Raw genomic sequence first — 13,892 nt, forward strand, 5'->3', positions numbered from 1 at the left:
AATTAAGATGCAAAATCTGTCGGAGGAGCCAAAAAGATTATGTGATGGAACATCAAATAAATAAATTACGTGGGAAGCCAGAAAGCCAGTTTTTCAATTCTTTTAATCGTTAAATACTTTCATCCCCGCAACTATCCAAACATATCTAACTAAAAAATATCTCTCTACTGTACATATAGCTCTGGAACCGGCGACACTATTAAAATCCAGGCAATTAATTCCCGAAGCATTCTCAACAAATTTCCAGAGTTTCAAGCGCTCCTACAAAACAGTGGAGCTCATAAAATACAAAGTGCAGAAAATTGTTTACATCCCGAAATTGACAGCAGTGAGATTTTTAGGGACAGTGTAAAAATATATACCTAAGAGATTGGCTATTGGTAAATGGAGGTGGTGTATTTGCCGAAATACACAAAAAAGCGAGACCCATGGAGATACAAACTGAAACTGCATGCGAGATAGCCAATCGGATTCTTGTATCGATCATCAGACTGACTTTCAGGGGTAACCGAAAACTTTAGAGAAAACATAAGGTCAGCAATTATACAGTCATCAACGGAAGAGAATTTCATCATCCAACAGCCAATTGCGAAAATTACAATTTTGTAAGTGGTGCGCGTAACAAAACCTCATGTGAAACATTACTAAATGCCTTCTCTTAGATCTGCCTAGAACAGATTGTTCGGAAGCCCACTCATAACGGAAACATTCTGGATGTAATATTAACAAATAGACCTGACCTCTTTGAGGATATTCGCATTAAAAATCGTATTAGCTACCATGAGGCAGCTGTAGCAACAATAAGGTCAAAAGGTAATTAAAACAAGTAGCAAGTTTTATATCTTCGTCAAACTAGGCAGTAGAGTCGTTTCTGAATAAGGAACACCCTAAATGTAGTTATATAGAGGGTCATGTAGAATGACTGTGGCTCATATTTAGAAGAATAGTTGACCATGCATTAAATGGATATTTACCTAATAAAACAGTTCATGACCGGGGGGGGGGGGGGGGGGGGACACCTCATGGTAAACCGTCACTGCAGAGAAACTTCTAAAGGAACAGAGGCAGTGTGTCACTGGTTCGGAAGAAATTCTCTCTGGTTTCGGATGGCTAACTCAGGTAGAAAAGATCAAAAAAATGGTTCAAATGGCTCTGAGCACTATGGGACTCAACATCTTAGGTCATAAGTCCCCTAGAACTTAGAACTACTTAAACCTAACTAACCTAAGGACATCACACACACCCATGCCCGAGGCAGGATTCGAACCTGCGACCGTAACAGTCCCGCGGTTCCGGACTGCAGCGCCAGAACCGCTAGACCACCGCGGCCGGCTAGAAAAGATCGCCAGTCTTGCTGGCGAGATGAAGGCGAAGCTCACCATCGGTAGTATCGTTGACAAAATAGATTGCAGTCCTTTAGTACAGAGCCGAGTGGAGGTTCTCAATCAGAGGCTCAGACGGTTCTGCGATGGTGTAGGTTGCAGATTCCTCGACTTGCGCCATACGGTGGCGGGTTTCTGGGTTCCGCTAAATTGATTAGAGGTCCACTACACGCAGGAAGCGGATACACAGGTAGTAGGGGCTGCGTGGAAGGGAATGGGCGGTTTTTTAGGTTAGAGGGCGTTGGAAACGTGCAGAAAGGGCCTCTGTCTCAGTGGATGTAGGACGACCACAGTAAGAGGGTCGACATGGGAACAATCAATAATTCAGTTGTAAACTGTCGTAGCTATGTTGAAAAAAAAACAGAGCTCCAAGCGCTAATAAAAAGCACTGAATCTCAAATCGTTAAAGGAATGGAAAGCTGACTAAAGCCGGAAATACGTTCAGTAGAAATTTTTACAAAGAACCTAACCACGTTTAGAAAGTATACGTGAAATACAGTTGGTGGTGGAGTGTTTATTGCTATCAGAAATAGTTTAACTTGCAGTGAAATTAACGAAGGTAGTTCCTGTGATTTAGATCGGTAGAGGTTATACTTGACACCTGGAATAAATTACTAATTGGTTTCTTTTCTCGACCCCTCCACTCAGATAATACAGTTGCTGAACAGTTCAAAGAAATATGAGCGTCATTTCAAATAGGTACCTCACTCCTACAACTATATTTGGTGGTGAATTCAGTCTACCCTCGATATGTTGGGGAAAATACGTGTTTGAAGTCGGTTGTAGGCATGAAACGTCGTCCGAAATCGTACTGAATGCTTTCTCAGACTATTGTTTTGAATAACTAATTCAGGAGCCCACTCTAAGAGTAAATTGTTGTGGAAACATATTTGGATCTCTTAGCAAGAAATAGTCCTGACCAAATAAGGAGCATAATGACAGATACTGGGATTAGTAGCCATAAGGTTGTTAAAGCTAGAGTGAATACCGTAATACCCAAACCTACCAAAAATAAACGCAAAACACACCTATTTAAGAAAGCAGACAAAAATTCGCTTGACACCTTCCTAAGATACAGTCACCACTCCATTCAATCTAACTACGCAAGCGATGACCAGATGTGGTTTTAATTCAAAGAAATAGTATCGGCAGAATTTGACATACATATATCAAATAAATTAATAAGAGATTGTACTGATCTCCCATGACACACAAAGCAGGTCAGAATACTATTACAGAAGCGACGAAAAAAGCCTGCCAAATTTAAAAGAACGCAAAATCCCCAAGGTTCTCGAAGTTTTGCAGAAGCTCGAAATTTAGCAAAAATTTAAGTGCGAGATGCTTTTAACAGCTTCCACAAGGAAATTCTGTCTGGAAATCTGACAGAAAACCGAAAGAGATTATGGTCATATGTATATAATATACCAGCGGCAAGACGCAATAAATACCATCAATGCGCGATAAAAATCACGACGTTATTGACGACAGCGACTCTGAAGCAAAGTTACTGAAAACTGTTTTTTGAAATTGCTTAAAAGTAGATGTGTTTTTTATAGTGAAGCAGATTAAAACACTTAAGAAAGGCAAGGCTTCCGGCCCAGATTGGTACACCAATCGTATTCCTCTCAGGGTATGCTGATACAGTAGCCCCATACTTAACAGTCATAGACAACCGCTCCCTCATCGAAAGTTCCGTACCTAAAGGATGGAAAGCTGCACATGTCACATTAATACCCAAGAAAGGAACAGGAGTAATCTTCTGAATTACAGACCAATATCACTAACTTCGATTCCGCAGTAGGATCGTAGAACATATACTGTGCTCGAACATAAAAAAATAACCTCGAAGAAAACGAACTGTTAACAAATAGCCAGCACTGATTCATAAAATATCGTCCTTATGAAACACAACTAACTCTTTATTTTCACGAAGTAATGAGTGCTATCGACAGGGGACGTCAGAGTGATTCTGTATTTTTAGATTTCCATAAGGCTTCTGACACAGTTCCTCACAAGAGACTCCTAATCAAATTGCGTGCCTATGGAGTGTCGTCTCAATAATGTGACTGCCTTTGTGATTTTCTGTGAGGAAGATCACAGCTCGTAATAACTGACCGAAAGTCATAGAGTAAAACAGAAGTAATATCTAGCGTCCCCCAAGCAAGTGTTACAGGCCTATTCTTCCTGATCTAGATATATCATTTACAAGACAGCCTGAGCAGTCCTCATGGATTGTTTGCAGATGATGCTGTCATTTACCGTAATGTAATGTCATCAGATGATCGAAACGAATTGCAAAATGATTTATACAAGGTATAAATGGTGCAAAAAGTGACAACTGATTCCCAAACATGAAAGGTGTGAAGTTATCCACGTGAGCACAAAACGGATCCGCTAAATTTCAGTTACACGATAAATCACACAAATCTAATGGCTGTAAACTCAACTGAATACTTAGGGATTACAGTTACGAATAACTTACATTGGAACGATGTCAAAGATAATGTAATGGGAAAGCAAATTTACTAAAGATACTGTTTACACTACGCTTGTCCGCCCTCTTCTGGAGTACTGCTGTGCGTTGTGGGATCCGCACCAGATAAGACTGACAGAGGACATCGGAAAAGATCGAAGAAGGGAAGCTCGTTTTGTCTTATAATGAAATAGGGGAGAGAGTGCCTGGGATATGATACACAAATTGGGACTCCAGTCATAAAAACAAAGGTGTTTTTCGCTGCGGCAGGACCTCCTCATAAAATTGCAATCACCAACTTTCTCCTCGGAGTATAAAAACATTTTGTTGCCGCTCACCTGCGGAGGAAGGAATGATCACCATAGTAAAATTGTATACAGGGTGAGTCACCTAACGTTACCGCTGGATAGATTTCATAAACCACATCAAATACTGACGAACCGATTCCACAGACCGAACGTGAGGAGAGGGGCTACTGTAATTGTTTAATACAAACCATACAAAAATGCACGGAAGTATGTTTTTTAACACAAACCTACGTTTTTTAAATGGAACCCCGTTAGTTTTGTTAGCACATCTGAACATATAAACAAATACGTAATCAGTGCCGTTTGTTGCATTGTAAAATGTTAATTACATCCGGAGATATTGTAACCTAAAGTTGACGCTTGAGTACCACTCCTCCGCTGTTCGATCGTGTGTATCGGAGAGCACCGAATTACGTAGGGATCCAAAGGGAACGGTGATGGCCCTCAGGTACAGAAGAGACTGGAACAGCACATTACGCCCACATGCTAACACCTTTTTATTGGTCTTTTTCACTGACGCACATGTACATTACCATGAGGGGTGAGGTACACGTACACACGTGGTTTCCGTTTTCAATTACGGAGTGGAATAGAGTGCGTCCCGACATGTCAGGCCAATAGATGTTCAATGTGGTGGCCATCATTTGCTGCACACAATTGCAATCTCTGGCGTAATCAATGTCGTACACGCCACAGTACATCTGGTGTAACGTCGCAGCAGGCTGCCACAATACGTTGTTTCATATCCTCTGGGGTTGTAGGCACATCACGGTACACATTCTCCTTTAACGTACCCCACAGAAAGAAGTCCAGAGTTGTAAGATCAGGAGAACGGGCTGGCCAATTTATGCGTCCTCCACGTCCTATGAAACGCCCGTCGAACACCCTGTCAAGGGTCAGCCTAGTGTTAATTGCGGAATGTGCAGGTGCACCATCATGCTGATACCACATACGTAGATGCGTTTCCAGTGGGACATCTTCGAGCAACGATGGTAGGTCATTCTGTAGAAACGCGATGTATGTTGCAGTGTTCTCCGATACACACGATCGAACAGCGGAGGAGTGGTACTCAAGCGTCAACTTTAGGTTACAATATCTCCGGATGTAATTAACATTTTACAATGCAACAAACGGCACTGATTACGTATTTGTTTATATGTTCAGGTGTGCTAACAAAACTAACGGGGTTCCATTTAAAAAACGTACGTTTGTGTTAAAAAACATACTTCCGTGCATTTTTGTATGGTTTGTATTAACCAATTACACTAGCCCCTCTCCTCACGTTCGGTGTGTGGAAACGGTTCGTTAGTATTTGATGTGGTTTACGAAATATATCCAGCCGTAACGTTAGGTGACTCACCCTGTATAGCGAGCAAGAGCGGTCCAATCGCACTTCCCTGGGACACTCCCGACCACTCAGTTGTCTGGTTACTACTACGTTAAAATGATTTAGAGTTACTCACATATCACCAAACTTATTCCATATCCTCGCATTTTTGTTAACAGTCAGCAGTGCGGCACCGAGTCAGATACTTTCCGGAAATCAACCTAAAATGGTTCAAATGGCTCTGAGCACTATGGGACGTAACAGCTATGGTCATCAGTCCCCTAGAACTTAGAACTACTTAAACCTAACTAACCTAAGGACATCACACAACACCCAGTCATCACGAGGCAGAGAAAATCCCTGACTCCGCCGGGAATCGAACCCGGGAACCCGGGCGTGGGAAGCGAGAACGCTACCGCACGACCACGAGCTGCGGACGGAAATCAACCTGGTATTCAGTTTGCACACCACAGTTTAATAATCAAGATCGTTTTAGAGATGAACGACATGTCCCTTTCGATTAATTATCGCAGCATCCACCATTCCTACATCTAGTTTTATGTCGCTGGTCCACATTAAATCACTCTGTCCATTTACGCGCAATACTTAATATTTATTTATTCCGAGGATCAGTTGCCAGTCCTTGCACAGAGCGTAGATGACGTGCAGGTCTTCATTGCCTTAGGTACAATTTTATGCCGTTGTGCCAGTCATATATGCAACTGCAAACCACGCGGAGAGACGCGTTATGTGCCTGAAACTGAAAATTTAGAAACACTAGGTCTTTTCAGTTTCGATTTATGGCTCTGAGATGTAATCCATTCAAAATATGTGAGGTGCTCGGAGAAAAATGGACAGACGTGTGTTTGGGGTTACTATGGAGGAGTGGATCGTTGCACTGACTGAAATGGAAAAGATAATTATGACTGTAAAGATAATAATGTGGATACAAGCGAGACATTTAGTCTGGCGAATAATTGGGAGTTAGTTCAAGGAATTTCTCTGGTGGACTGATTCAAAGATGCAAGAAAAGTCCAAGACTACAACATAACAAAATGTAGGTAGATGGTATTAGAAAACAGGTATGGACAATGCGGGCGCACGTAGCAGAAGATCGTAGTGTATGTCAAATGGCTGAAATTGGTCATGACGTGATACCTTTCTCTATGAGTGAAACATTGTTTTACAAAGACTGTAAGTATCTTCCTGTATGGGAGGTTCATACATGATTACATCCGCCGAACCTGTTATTTCTCATTTTTATTTTTTTAAATGCAGCATTTAAATATTTTGTTTTTGTTAAATTCTGGATAGCGTGAAGTCATTACTGTGTAACATTCTAACATTCAACATTTTTCCCTGGGGGACACCAAGAAGACTGCTTTCTCCATGACCACGCATTCGATTTAAATCTAGTCTTTTGTTGATTACGCACCGTTCTGCGCTGTTACAACTACGCACAATGTTTCCATGCACCCATCCCGGAACTGATGTATCCTGTGGATATAAATCAACCGTTTTCAACATGTCGCTGTGCCTCCAGAATTTATAAGCAACACTATAAACTGACCCAGAAGCTCTGTTCCTACTGATCCAGTCTGCTACCAAAGACAGATCACACTGTTATTGTGCTACGTCATATTGCCTGTATATTATCTACGCGAATTCGTTTCAGTGGTAAAGCGTTGAGCTTCATGTTCTGACTTATTACACGATCATCATCTCACACACCGAAATTGCTGCAAACGTTTCGAAAGCTTAGACAAAAAGTTTCATATCAGCGCACACTCCGCTGCAGAGTGAAAATCTCATTCTGGAAACATCCCACAGTCTGTGGCTAGGCCATGTCTCCGCAATATCCTTTCTTTCAGGAGTGCTAGTTCTGCATGGTTCGCAGGAGAGCTTCTGTAAAGTTTGGAAGGTAGGAGACGAGATACTGGCAGAAGTAAAGCTGTGAGGACCGGGCGTGAGTCGTGCTTCGGTAGCTCAGTTGGTAGAGTACTTGCCCGCGAAAGGCAAGGGTCCCGAGTTCGAGTCTCGGTCGGGCACACAGTTTTAATCTGCCAGGAAGTTTCTTAGACAAAAATCCGTATTTTGTTTGCTGTGTGTTCGCCATGTGAACTTCTAAATACCTACACTACTGGCCATTAAAATTGCTACACCACGAAGATGACGTGCTACAGACGCGAAATTTAACGACAGGAAGAAGATGCTGTGATATGCAAATGATTAGCTTTTCAGAGCATTCACACAACGTTGGCGCCGGTGGCGAAACCTACAACGTGCTGACATGAGGAAAGCTTCCAACCGATTTCTCATACACAAACAGCAGTTGACCGGCGTTGCCTGGTGAAACGTGGTTGCGATGCCTCGTGTAAGCACGAGAAATGCGTACCATCACGTTTCCGACTTTGATAAAGGTCGGATTGTAGCCTATCGCGATTGCGGTTTATCGTATCGCGACATTACTGCTCGCGTTGGTTGAGATCCAATGACTGTTGGCAGAATATGGAATCGTTGTGTTCAGGAGGGTAATACGGAACGCCGTGCTGGATCCCAACGGCCTCGTATTACTAGCAGTCGAGATGACAGGCATCTTATCCCCATCGCTGTAACGGATCGTGCAGCCACGTCTCGATCCCTGAGTCAACAGATGGGGACGTTTGCAAGACAACAACCATCTGCACGAACAGTTCGGCGACGTTTGCAGCAGCATGGACTATCAGCTCGGAGACCATGGCTGCGGTTACCCTTGACGCTGCATCACAGACAGGAGCGCCTGCGATGGTGTACTCAACGACGAACCTGGGTGCACGAATGGCAAAACGTCATTTTTTCGGTTGAATCCATGTTCTGTTTACAGCATCATGATTGTCGCATCCATGTTTAGCGACATCGCGGTGAACGCACATTGGACGCGTGTATTCGTCATCGCCATACTGGCGTATCACGTGTCGTGATGGTATGGGGTGCCATTGGTTACACGTCTCGGTCACCTCTTGTTCGCATTGACGGCACTTTGAACAGGGGACGTTACATTTCAGATGTGTTACGACCCGTGGCTCTACCCTTCATTCGATCCCTGCGAAATCCTACATTTCAGCAGGATAATGCACGACCGCATGTTGCAGGTCCTGTACGGACCTTTCTGGTTACAGAAAATGTTCGACTGCTGCCCTGGCCAGCACATTCTCCAGATCTCTCACCAACTGAAACCGTCTGGTCAATGGTGGCCGAGCAACTGGCTCGTCATAATACGCAGTCCCTACTCTTGATGAACTGTGGTATCGTGTTGAAGCTGCATGGGCAGCTGTACCTGTACACGCCATCCAAACTTTGTTTGACTCAATGCCCAGGCTTATCAAGGCCGTTATTATGGCCAGAGGTGGTTGTTTTGGGTACTGCTTTCTTAGGGTCTATGAGCCCAAATTGCATGAAAATGTAATCACATGTCAGTTCTAGTATAATACATTTCTCCAATGAATACCCGTCTATCATCTGCAGTTCTTCTTGGTGTAGCAATTTTAATGGTCAGTAGTGTATTATCTACGCGAATTCGTTTCAGTGGTAAAGCGTTGGACTTCATGTTCTGACTTATTACGCGATCATCATCTCGCACACCGAATTTGCTGCAAACGTTTCGAAAGCTTAGACAATGTTTGTTGTGTGTTAGCCATGTAATGTAGTATGAACTTCTAAGTATCTACTCGAATGTAAGTAATGTGCTTATTCTGGATACAACGGAATGAAAACTTGTACGAACATTCTTAAAAACAATAAGGTCTTTCATTTCAGAAAGATTACGAATCGAATGATGTATTTCGTTTCCATGCGAAATATACAGAGGACAAGGATTTTAGAAGCACACATACTGTAACATTTCTCTTGTTAAATGAGAACGCTTCTGTACTCTGTACATTAAGAAATACAACGCCAAACTTTTTTTCTTCATTTGCAGTATCTCGTCACCAGTAAAAACAGCCCTGCCAGAGATTTCTGAAGTCTAGGGGAAACACACAACTCTTCGAGGAGCTCTGAACAGTTGAATGTTACGAAATGTCAGGGATACCCCCGCCCCACACCGTAAGATGATCTGCGGAGTGTAGACATAGATTTATAGCTAGACCGATAAATAAGCCTTTCGTATCAATTTTATGTCTTAGGAATTGCAATAAAGTACAATACTGGTAAAAATACAAGAGCAACGGCCGATAATACGACGCTCCTATTTGATTCGAGATGGGGAGTTATTTTCTTGTCTCGCGGCGCAAATTTTTCACACTGCACTATACGAGCAGTAGATTCTGTAACTGAACATTCGAATAATGTTTCACGACAGTAGCCTCGGTATTGCATACGATAGCTGTCTGCTTACTGTGTTTCACATGTCGCAGTGTCGCAGTGTGTTATCTTTTTATCATTTCTCGCTGTCACAAGTAAATGTAAGACACATACATAACATAAAGCCCCCTGTCGTAAGGCGCCTACGTGACATAAAATCCCATACTCAGAGAATATATCTAGGGTAGAGATGATTGTATGTACAGTGGTGCGGTTTGTGTTGTCATGGACGAAGCGAAGGGAGAGGGTGGAACCCGGTGCTGGTACGTAGAATAGCTCCAAAAGGGGACCGCCGAGCTTAACTTCCGCATCCGACGGACGGAATACCATCAACAGGTTTATGTGGCCCTACTTCATGAGACTCTGCCGCATGGACTGGCGTTCAGGAACTTTACACCACCTCTCTCTTCCTCTTACCAGCCAAATACTGGCAGTGAAAATTTTACACCACCAGGGTTCGAACCGACGGCTCTCAGAGTCGAGCCCCATCGCATAAGCATGCGTTAGCGGCCTCGATTACGGTGACAAGTAAATACAGGGTGCGGCAGCATTCTTAGTATGATATTAAAAACACACCATCAGGCAGTAACTGTAATTTATTTATTACCTCTTATGTCGATTAATAGTTAAAGGTATGCCATTTATTAATGTGTAAGTCACTGTCCATTACGTGGATTACTTTCTGAATATGACTCCTGTGAATTGATGCCCCCTCTGCACGACACATTCATCTAGGCGTCGTTGGAAGCTTTCCATAACCCGGCGTAACGTATTCCCTTGGACATTACCGACGGCACTTCTGATGCGATCCAACTCTGGAATGGTGGCCAGAATTTGCATGAGTTTCTTGCGACAGACGTTTCCCGGTAGATTAATTTCCCGTTTTGATGACATTTCCTGGCCGCCTCGCTTACCTGACCTTTCATGTAATAAATAAATTACAGTTACTGCCTGATGGTGTGTTTTTAATATCCTACTAGGAACGCTGCCGCACCCTGTATAAGGGGACGCTAAACTAAATGTACCGATTTCTACTTTCCAGAGCGCCACAGGCAGTTGCTTTATGATGGCTCAATACGATTTAGCACATCAGCTTGGTTCCAGTAAGAATCTACACGCGCCGTACCGTTTCTCTCGATAAAAGAGAATGGTTACTGTAACCTGTACATTAAGAAACACACAGGAAACTCTTTTAAGGTACACCAGTAAAAGCTGGACTTCCAGAGATTGCTGTAGTCCAGAGATAAAATCTGACTCTTCGATGAGCTCTGAACAGTGGAATATTACGAAAAGCTTTCGCTGAATCTACAGAGTGAACAATAATTTTTAACCGACAAACTGCAGGGACGGATTCCTGACTGGATACGGAGGAAAAGTATTCCTATGAACATGTTTTCGGAAATGCATCATTACCGCGGTAGATGGTGCTGACGAATGAAAGTTCCTTTGGTCACTTACCCTGTCTGCAGCCCACAGATGACCATGCAGACTGATGCCAGTTCTGGTAAAGGTTGCTTCGTCGGTAAGAGGACTGATGACAGCAATCCCATAATTGCGATGGTCTGGTGCAAAAACCATTCACAGAATCCTTCCTATAGAGGGAAACCCGCTGCTGGTAATCCTTGCACTCGCTGGACGTGATAGGGATGGTAGTGGTTGTCATGCAGGATACACGTAATCGGTCTTTAGCTTACACCAAGTTGGTGGGGCAGTGGCCTGGATCGTGTACTGTGGTTTGTCTCAATATCGTGTACAACGTGGTCCTCCAAATATGGTGTACACACAGTCCACCGTCTCCCTGCACGTGCGTCTGTCTGAAATGACCCACGATCACACAAAACCCTAACGCCCAAAAAGGGCTTGAAATGTTTTGTGACGTGCTTCGTGTCTGTGAGGACTCTTGTTTTGTTATCACATTACTGCCTCTTGACCGTTTGCATCTGCATGGCCGTACACAAACTCCATCTCGGTTTGAATTCCCTACATGAATACCAGACCGTTCTGCTGCTTACAATACGCTGCTCAGTCGCACAGCCTGGAACACACAAGGAACACGCGGCAAGTTGGTCGGAGGAACGATGCATTTCCGGGTTCATAGGACCTTTTTCCCTCCATTGCCAGTCAGGACTGGAATCCGTCTGCAGTTTGTTGATTTTATTAATATTCATACTGTATCATAAGAAAGGGTATCAAGGAGCAGTGGGAAAGATATTAGGCAGATGTCACAATGTAACTAACTTTACGAAGGCATACAAACAAAAAGACAATTTTGCTGTCCCTTTTGTTTGACCTTTCTGAAAGCTCTCTATCTCTCTCCCTACCTCTCTCTCTCTCTCTCTCTCCTCTCTCCTCCCTCTCTCTCTCTCTCTCTCTCTGTGTGTGTGTGTGTGTGTGTGTGTGTGTGTGTGTGTGTGTGTGTGTTTGTGCCACTGTACTCTCGAAACTGTAGCGTGTCCACTGATCTCTCCTTTTACATACTACAGCTTCAGCAATGCAGTCAGCTAGCTATCACCGCAATTTCAGGTACAGTAAATGGTGTCACTTATTGCTCCACTTACATCAAAACTGAATAAAAAGACAAGAGGAAGTAAGGTTTTAGAATTTATTTTTCCACTTTTTTGTGTCGATGGGAGGGGGTATACAGTTCCGGCATTCGCCTTACAACCAAGGAAAACCTCCCAAAAACCTTGGTCGGAACTGAGGGGCCAGCTGCCCGTAGACATCTCGTGGCACTGCACGGGGCAGCGACGCTGAGCAGATGTCGCGTGCTGTCGATGAGGTGTCCCGCAGAGTCGATGAGGTGTCCCGCAGAGTCGATGAGGTGTCCCGCAGAGTCGATGAGGTGTCCCGCAGAGTGGTCGATGTGTAGCAGACTGCCACCGACCCGTAGTGTAGTGTCGCGCTGCCCCCTGAAAGTTAATCCAGTGCAGCAGCAGAAGAGAGCAACACATGGTGATGGCAACGGCGAATTTTCATCTGGGTGTAGCCAAGCCTGTTGACTCCACAGATTCGTCGATGGATTCGCGTCTGTGACTCTTCACATCTGCGGCTCACACAACTGCATGACTATGCGTTGGCGACTTTAAGCGCCTGTGGCTCAACACATCTGTGTGGGACTGCTCTTCTGACTCTTACATGTCTGGAGCGGTACATCTGGGACACTACAAGTTTTGCCTACAGGGTTGTGACTCACATTTAGGACCACACACCTAATCCTCCTCCATGTCTGCTCTACATATCGGTGATTCGAGTCGTTGGGGACGTTACGCTCCGCGTCAGAGAATCTCAGCTACCAGTCCGCGATCTGCAAGTCTGTACGATGCATCAACAAGTCTAAGCGTCCGCGACTCTCCACTACAAGTCCACGAATCTACGCTACGCAGCCTACGCCATACGTCAACGAACTACGCTTTCTGTCCACTCGCGCAGTGTTCTCCTGAACGAAGCATCACGTAAGCTCGTGGACACACAGTGTAGACTCGTGGACGTTATCGCAGGCTCTAGGATGCGCAGCATAAACTCACGGACGCGTGGTGCTGAGTCGCGGGTGCATAGACTTGTGGATGCATAGTACAGACACACAGACCGCAGGCAGCTGGCGAAGATTCTGAGACGCTCAGCTTAGTCCTCAACGACTTGGTTCACAGACAAGTAGAGTTCAGGAACGTAGGAGTCTTAGAGAAGCAGTCACAAAATATTTCGATGTCAGAACTCTGTAGCACAAATGATAGAGTCCCAGACGCACTGTGCCACACACATAGAAGTGACAGAAGAGAAGTCCCAAGCAGAAGTGTCGACCACCGACGCGGTAAGTCGCCAACGTGCAGTCGTGTGAGCCTTAGATGTGAAGAGCCGCAGACGCGGGTTCGCCGACGAACCTGTGGAGTCGCAGACTTGGCTAAACTCAGATGACAACTCGCAGAGACCGCCACCCCGTGTTGACCTCTCCTGCCGCCGGACTCGACTGAATTTCAGGAACAGCGCGTCGCCTTATATAGCCACTGCGGCTCTGTTGAGCGGCCGTTTCCGCGGAAACCGGGTGCGATATTGTCGCCTCGCAG

At 44.4% G+C, this 13,892-nt stretch overlaps 1 protein-coding gene across 1 annotated transcript in view; it reads right to left on the reverse strand.

Moving 5' to 3' along the window:
- The window catches only part of LOC126160506 (uncharacterized), a 219,525-nt gene that overhangs the window by 123,111 nt on the left and 82,522 nt on the right, over positions 1-13,892 (reverse strand). The gene's annotated exons all lie outside the window — the stretch shown is intronic.

The sequence above is a fragment of the Schistocerca cancellata genome, chromosome 2 (genome assembly GCF_023864275.1).
Source record: "Schistocerca cancellata isolate TAMUIC-IGC-003103 chromosome 2, iqSchCanc2.1, whole genome shotgun sequence".
Lineage (NCBI taxonomy): Eukaryota > Metazoa > Arthropoda > Insecta > Orthoptera > Acrididae > Schistocerca > Schistocerca cancellata.